The 8,767-nt window shown below is 46.3% G+C and overlaps 1 pseudogene; it reads left to right on the top strand.

Annotated features, from left to right (window-relative positions):
- Positions 1-2,893: 2,893 nt before the first annotated feature.
- On the top strand, positions 2,894-2,991 carry LOC121290997 (annotated as a pseudogene).
- The last annotated feature ends 5,776 nt before the right edge of the window (positions 2,992-8,767 follow it).

The following is an 8,767-nucleotide window of genomic DNA, read 5'->3' as shown; positions in this document are numbered from 1 at the left end:
GACAAGTAACTCACCTTCTGACTCACCAAAGTCTGTCCACCGTCTACAAGACACGTCAGGAGTGTGATGGAATACTGTCCGCTTGCCCAGATGAGTACAGCTCCCACAGCACTCAAGAAGCTTGACACTGTCCAGGACAAGCAGCCCACTTGATTGGCACGCCTTCCACAAACATTCACTCCTTCAACCACCGACGAACAGTGGCAAGAGTGTGTACCATTTACAAGATGCACTGCAGAAACTCACCAAGGCTCCTTCAGCAGCACCTTCCAAGCCCATGACCACTGCCATCTAGGACAAGGCCAGCAGGTACATGGGAACACCACGACCTGGAAGTTCCCCTCCAAGCCATTCACCATGTTGACTTGGAAATATATCGCTGTTCCTTCACTAACGCGGGGTCAAACTCCTGGAACTCCCCCCCTAACAGCACTGTGGGTGTACCTACACCACATGGACTGCAGTGGCTCAAGAAGGCAGCTCACCACAACCTTCCCAAGGGCAGTTAAGGATGGGCAATAAATGCTGAACTAGCCATCAACGCCCACATCCCATAAATGAATAAAAATAAGTATAAGCCCAGGTCTGGGAGTAGCCATAAATAGGAATGGAACAGAGGCTTCAGCCAGCAGAAAAATAGAGGCTTTTTTCTCGTCTCTCCTTTAGTTTCTTTCACCTCTCTTTCTCTTCTTGTCTCTCCTTTAAATGTGGTGGTTCTGGTTTATTGCTTGACCTTCCTCATGTATTGACACTGAACATCCAAAAGGATGGGCATTAAAAAGGGTAAACAAGCATTGTGTTTGCACTGGAGAACCTACTGATCAGAGGACCTACGATAGGTCCTTGTGAAACCCCAAAGCTGGAAGGAGATCTCCATTTCTCTTCCTCATCCTCCATTTCTAAATTTCTCCTCTTTCTCACATGTTCTGATTCCCCTCTCCTCCTTCGCCTTATATTCTCTCTTGCATATGTCCTTCCCTTCTCACCTTCTTTTACCTCTTGCCCTCTTGATTTAACTTTCACTCTGTTGCATGCTTATCATCCACCTCTTGCAAGCCAGCAACCATTCAAGAAGACAAAGAAGACAGTTCTGAGAGGTCGGATGAATTTGAATGCTTACAATGCTTTCAGGCAGGAAATAGGCAAACAAACAGAACAGACAGATTAAGGAATGCTGGAAGCAATCATACAGGTGGCCATGAAGTACTGGGATGGGTAAACAAAGAGGTAGTCCCAGAAGTGAGTGAGTGAAAGAGTGAGCAGGTGAGCCAGAAATAATGCCAGGCAGATCAGGCTTGGCTGCCAAAGGCCACTTATCACTCCTTTTCTGAATGTATTTTCTGCTTATATGGTTTTTAGTTAAGTTCATGCCTCCAATATGGCCATCCCCCTTGAAAATAAAGCAGTATTCATAATTGTCATCTTATTCAGTAAAATATGACGAGTGTTCTTATCCTTTGAAGACTGTTCTTAATCGTTCTAATCCTTTCGCTCCTCTGAAACAATGATAATCCTCAACTAACTGGAAAATTGTACATCTTCCTGAGGGACCAGGGTTACGGTGCAAGTTACTAATTCCTAATGATGCAAGCAAATCTCTCAATTCCACTGCAATGGACAGGACAATAGACTGGTGGAGCTGGGAGACTTGTCTCAATATTGACAGTAAGGACCCATCACAGCTGATCTGATCCCGTATCTATGTTTGCAGATCTCAAGTTACAATATTTACAATATTTTGATTACCTGTCTGCTTTCCCATAGCAAAGTTCTGTACAACAAGGAATTTGTTATATTAACTATGTAAGCAGTTTTATAAACTAGCATTTGAATATTACAGTGGTCCTTCTGGATTTATTAGGAGGTGTAAAGTTGTGTATCATTTATCAACAGCGTATGCATTATTTGGTATAATTTACATTGTGAAACATTGGAGTGGTCGCAGACACAGCATTACAAATAGTAATGAAATAAATGTGGTGGTTCTGGTTTCTTGCCTGACCTTCCTCATGTCTTGACCACTGAACATCCAAAAGGATGGGCATTAAAAAGGGAAAACATTGTGTTTGCACTGGAGAACCTACTGATCAGAGGACCTATGATAGGTCCTGGTGGTACCCCAAAGATGGAAGGAGATTTCCATTGGAAAGGTACTTCACCCTCTCCATCCAGGTGAACTTTAAACCTTTGGAGCACTGATGTTAACTGGTAATACGCCCAGAACACAAGAAAAAAGTAGCTTGGGATAAAAAAATTCATGACGACCTCTCCGCTAACAAGCATGGCATTTCAAATATTTCAAGGCAGCAACAGGGAGCTAGGTTACACAGGAGCAAATCTACCCTCGTGTCACTTGCATATGATATCATTATTCACACAGGCACAAAAGTGCTGCCTGGCTTTGAGATAAGTATGGTACAGAAGGCTCCTACTTACTTGATGTCCAAAATAGCTTAAATCAGCAGTATTTGAAAACGGCAATCAAAAGTAGAACATTTTTCAATATCCTTTCAGTGGATATTCTATAAAATAGCAATTCTAAAGATATTCTATAGGGTACTTCTACTCAGGTAAATAATTCAGTTAGTGATTCATTTCAGCTGTCACTTAGTACTTGGAAAAAAGATCAGTGGGCTTTAGGATTGTGCAGGCATATTCCTGCAGATTACTAGAGATTATTCAAAATGTCAACATTTTACAGGCTGTGCTCTTTTCCATTATTTTTAACTTATATATTTCTGATTTTGTTTTTGGGATTTGTATCACATAATTCAATTACTATGATGCTGCCAAACATTACTTTAAAAGGTTTAGAAACTTATGGAACATGGTTTTTCAAGAGTTGAAATGATGTTAGATATTGGGTGCAAAATTACCCTTTGTGTGGTCATTTTTCGCTTCTCGGCCTTTTGGCTAAGGTCAAGTGTAGTATCTGTTCTTTTCAGTTGCTTCTGCATGTGCAGGCTTTAGTGCCTAACATCAGGAACTTAAAGAGGGGATGGCTGCAACCAGTCAAGCACCAAACCAGGGGGTACAGAACACCGTTATGGTGGCAGTGTAGGACTGCAAAGGAAGTACACCCATGGATCGGGCCTTCTTCATTAAGACAATCCTTTTGGAGTCCTGTGGATTTGAAGCCATGGAGATCTACTGCCTGCAAGACTTCCCCAGTGTTGGATACTTCAATGTGACCTTAAAGAATGTTGTTGCCTGCGTCAAGTTCCTGAAGGTGTTCGAGAAATCAGCCACAGATGAGACTCCTCACGGTGGAGCCACTCTATGCTCTGCCGTTGCAACGGGACCATGTGGTGACTGTGCATCTCTAAAACCCCCATGTCCCTGTCACCGATGTGCTCACCTTCCTCGCCAGGTACATCAACAAGGTTGGGAACTGCACTGAGGTTAAAGACGCCTTCGGGATTTGGGCCAGCAAATGCCAGGTCAAGGTCACACTCAAGACGGATGGTAAGGGAGCAATCCTCCACCCTCCTTCCAGACTCGCTATTGGGAGAAGCCGTGGCTACATTATCTACGCTGGGCAACCCAAGCTTTGTCACTCATGCAGCAAATCTGGTCATGTGGCAGCCAACTGCAGTGCCATCCTCTGCAAGAATTGCAAGCAGGAAAGGCACCAGACAAAGGACTGCAGACAGACTAAGTGCTGCAACCTGTGTGGTGAGGCAGGCCACCTCTACCAGACCTGCCCCAAATGCTGACTCACTTACGCACAGGTGGCCAAAACCAACGAGGGGCAAGCAAACAAAATGGTCAGTATCACTACCGCCAAGGACACTTGCAACCCTCCACCCACCAAGTCCTCCTGCGAGCACAATGGGATAAAGGAGGAGACAGAGAGAGACAGGCGAAGGGAAACTTTGAGGCAGCAGACAGTCAAACAACAGCACTGCTCCCTGATCCTCCCACTCCTCAGCAGAGCGAATTAATGGAGGAGGAACCAGCAGATAATCAACCAAGGGAGTGGCAGCTGGGGAAGAGAACCAAAAAGAAGAAGGGGCTAAGAAGGGACCAAGCCACTTTCCAGACGAGTGGCAAGAGGCGTCTCCAATCCAACATGGATGACAAGAGCTGCTGCTCTTCAGACAAAGAAGGGCAAGAGCGGCACCTGCAGAAGAAGCAGCAAAGCTCTAGAGAGTTGGAGCAGGAGACACCCAAGCTCCAGAACATTTTGGAGATAATGAAGAGACCAGCACACCCCAACTTTTCCCTGAACTTGAAGAGGCCAGCGCACTCCAGCTTCAGGAAGCCGGGAGCAGAAACTCCCCGGAGGGACTTCTCCAACAGAGAACAGTTCAAACCTTGCTCCTTGCAGGAACCTCCCAATGCTATCTGAGTGGAACATCTCCGATGGGGCAGTTCAGGACGGTTTCCTCAGCCCACCCAAAGTGAGACAATTTGCAAACACTATGGGTATGCAGGAGCAGACCAAAGGACTAGAACTCTCAAAGACAACATGTTTGGTAAGCAATAAAATGCTTTAAAGATTGTATCCATTAATGTGCGGAACATTAAATCTACTACGCGATGCATTGCAACCTTGGACTACCTTGCCAAGGTCAAAGCTGTTTCTGCAGAAGTGTGTAATACCACACCTCAGCTCCTACAGGCAATGGTCAAGACGGTGGTCCCATGGGCCATTGATCTGGTTGGGAGGAAACAACTCATGTTCCTCCGGCCTGGGGATTCTGCTGTAGGGGAGCAACTTTGCCATCTCTGAGGTTAAGGAGGTGGTGGGTGAGTGCCACCTCATAGCAGACGTATTATACAAGAATGCTCTGCTCCGGTTAATTAACGTGTATTCCCCAGCTCAAACAGCAAGCGGTTGGCTGTCCCTCGGCAGCTCCCACTGCTGCTGGCGACTTCCAGAGTGGTCATTCTGGGCGGTGATTTGAATTGCATCATTGACGCAGCTGGAAGATCCAGCAGGGCTGACAGCAGACTGGACACTATGTCCAGACTCCTGATGGAAACAGTAAAGGATGCCAAGATGCACGATGTCTTCAGCAACCCTGCAGACGGAGCACAGCGTAGATACACCTGCTTACAGCCAGACGAGTCCATCCATTCCAGGGTAGTCTCTGTTTGTGTCCCGTGTGTTCACAGTCAGGTCCACTGATGTCAAGCCGGTATTGTTCTCTGACCACTGCCTCCTACTGGCTGACTGTCACTTACAGGAAAATCAGAGGGTTGGCAGGGGGACATGGAAGCTGAACGTGCAACTGCTGACCCCAGAGAACATTGAGGAACTCAAGAGGGATTACAAAGGTTGGAGAACTGTGAAACCCCACTTTGAGTCCCTGGCACACTGGTGGAAAGCGATCAAGGAGAACATCAAGAAGTTTTCATCCTCAAAGGTTTCCAGAAGGCTAGAAATGAAATGTCCCGACTCCAGAAAAACATGAGGAACCTGCTCCAGCTGCAATCGATGGGGGTCGATGTCAAGGAGGACCTCCAAGAGGTGAAGAGCCAGCATGGCTTGCTCTTTGCCTCGGAAGCCCCCAAGATCACCTTCTGGTCCAGAGTCCATTCGTGGAGAAAGATAAGATGTGCTCACGTTTCTTCTTCCAAAAGGTACACAGAGAGAGCTCTGTGATCAGCAGCCTGAAGGAAGAAGACGGCTCGGTAAAGTCATCGCAGTCAGACATTTTGAGGATCTGCAAATCCTTTTATGCTGGATTGTACGATGTGACACCCACAGACAGCACGGCCTCCCAGTCCTTCCTGTCCTCTATTACAGAGGTCTTAGACGACAGTATACGGGAGAGTCTGAACAAACCGCTAACTCCTGACGAACTAACTAAGGCTCTTGAGTCCTTCAAGAAGAGTAAAACTCCTAAAAGCAATGGCTTACCAGCTGAGTTGTATTTGGCTCTGTGGGACTGGATCGGCCCAGACCTGCTAGAAGTGTACGAGAGTATGCTTCTGGCCGGCAGCATGTCAGGATCCATGAGGAAAGGCATCATCACCCTCAGCTACATGCAGAAGGGAGAAAGGGAGGAAATTAGAAATTGGTCACCCATTTCACTGTGGACCAAAAGTTTCTGTCCAAGGTCATCGCCAACTGAGTCTGGTCTGGAGTTGGTGATCCACTCTGACCAGACCTGCACTGTGCTGGGCAGGAAGATCTCTGACAGCCTCGCACTACTCAGGGATGCGATTGCCTATGTGCAGGACAGGGGTGTGGACACTGCCTCATCAGCCTGGATCAGGAGAAGGCCTTTGGCAGAATACATGTTGGATGTGCTCTCCAAAATGGGGTTTGGGGAGGGAATTCGCAACTGGATCCAACTGCTCTACACTAACATCAGTAGCACTGTCTCCATCAATGGGTGGGAATCAGATAGCTTTCCTATTAAATCTGGAGTCAGGCAGTGCTGCCCTCTCTCCCCTGTTCTGTTTGTGTGTTACATAGAACCCTTTGCTGAGTCCATCAGGAAGGATCTGGGCATAAGAAGGGTGACTATCCCAGGCAGTGGAGGCACTCAGGTCAAAGCCTCCCTGTACATGGACCATGTCGCCATCTTCTGCTCTGATCCGCTGTCGGTGCGCAGACTGATCCACATCTGTGACAGTTCAAACTGGCCTCAGGAGCCAAGATAAATCATGGCAAAAGCAAAGCCATGTTCTCTGGGAACGAGGCTGACTGATCCTTTGTCCCCTTCACTGTCAGGTCAGACGGCCTGAAGGTGCTGGGGATATGGTTTGGAGGGACCAGGGCATGCGTTAGAAACTGGAAGGAGCGGGAGTCTATGGTGAAAAGAAAACTGGGCATGTGGGAGCGATGCTCCCTCTCCATTGCGGGTAAGAACCTGGTCATCAGGTGTGAGGCACTCTCGCTGTTGCTGTACGTGGTGCAGGTCTGGCCCGTTCCTCACTCCTGAGAGATGGCGATCACCTGAGCCATCTTTCGCTCTATCTGGAGGTCAAAAATGGATCGTGTCCACAGGGATGTGATGTACAAGCCTCTAGATAAAGAGGGAAAAAACGTGCCCAACATCGCCTCATACTCATGGCCACCTTTGTGTGCGGCTGCATCAAGCTGTGCGTAGACCCTTGGTACGCAAACACCAAGTGTCACTACGTGCTGAGGTTCTACCTGTCCCCGGTGTTGTGAAGGATGGGTCTGGCCACGCTGCTGCGGAACACTCCCAGTAGTTGGACCGTGTCGTACCACCTGTCCCTCGTGGAAAAATTTATGCAGAGAAACACCTTTGACCACAAGTCCATCAGGCAGTGGTCGGCACGTAACATCCTAGAGGCCCTGAGGGAAAAGGAGAGGGTGGATCCTGTGGGATGGTTCCCCGAGCAGACTGTCAAAGTCATTTGACAGAATGCCTCATTGCCAGAACTTTCCAACAAGCACCAAGACGTAGCTTGGCTGGTGGTGAGAAAGGTCCTCCCCGTTAGATCCTTCCTACACACCAGGAGTCTCACCCCCTCGGCACATTGCCCTCGAGGTGGCTGTGGTGGGGAAGAGACCGTTGTTCACCTCCTTGTGGAATGTACCTTTGCAAAGAAGGTCTGGAGAGAGATGCAGTGGTTTTTGTCGAGGTTCATCCCGAGCAGTTCTGTGACACAGGACTCTGTGCTCTACGGGCTGTTCCCAGGGACACACACTGAGACAAACATCAACTGCAGCTGGAGGATCATCAACTTGGTGAAAGACGCTCTTTGGTCTGCCCAAAGCTTGTTGGTCTTCCAGCGCAAAGAATTGTCCCTGACCAAGTGTTGCAGACTGGCACATTCCAAGGTCCAGGGCTACGTGCTGAGGGACGCACTAAAGCTTGGGGCAGCTGCCGCAAAGGCCCAATGAGGAAAGGTCGCTGTCTAAGACCTTTCTGTCATAGTGCATCGAGGGACTGGGAATTTTACAGACCCCTCGGGCTGTACGACTCACAATGAATGTACATAGTGAATACTAAATTATCACAATTGTATCGAAGCACCTCAGAGTGCAACATGGTCTGTATCGATAACTTGAATACCATTGTACTGTCTGACGGTCTGTAATGACCATATTGAGATGTCTGTTTTTTTCAGTGATTGTTTTGAAGTACCTCATGATCTAAATGTAAAAGTTGAATATAATTGCACTTTTTGTGATAGCCATTTTGAAATATGTTGTAATGTTCTTTCAGATATGTTATGAATAAAGTATATTTTTGCAACAAAAAAAAATTGTATTATTAGCTCTCTGCATAATATACTGTTTGAGTTGAAGTACATTTTGTACTTTAGTACTGCTCACTTATTTCTTCCAATGTGAATTAATTATAGCCATTTCATATTGTCATTCAAATGGAAAAATGCCAACCAAAGAATTAAAGACCATAGCATATAATAGCCTCAATAATAATTTTGAATCATTTTTTCATGCATACAATTAAGGTATGTCAGAAGTAGCATTCATTATCAGTCTTCTGTACAAAAATTACTTCATCACATTTAGCATGCATATTATAGAATCATAGAATACCACAGCACAGAAGGAAGCCATTTGGCCCAACTTCTTCCCCATATCCTTGCAATTCTTTCTCATTCAAGTAGTTATCCAATTTCTTTTTGAAGGTACTATTAAATCCACCTTCTTATCAGGCAGTATATTTAAATCCTAACCACTCATTGCATAAAAATAACTTTCTTCATGTTATCTCTGGTTCTTTTGCCAATCATCTGAAATCTCTGGTTATTAGTTCCAGTCATTAATTTCTCTTTACCTACTCTATATGAACCTTTCATGATTTTAACC

The sequence above is a fragment of the Carcharodon carcharias genome, chromosome 18 (genome assembly GCF_017639515.1).
Source record: "Carcharodon carcharias isolate sCarCar2 chromosome 18, sCarCar2.pri, whole genome shotgun sequence".
Taxonomy (NCBI): Eukaryota; Metazoa; Chordata; class Chondrichthyes; order Lamniformes; family Lamnidae; genus Carcharodon; species Carcharodon carcharias.
The sequence above is the reverse complement of the archived record's forward strand: the minus strand, read 5'-3'. Positions and strand labels throughout refer to the sequence as shown.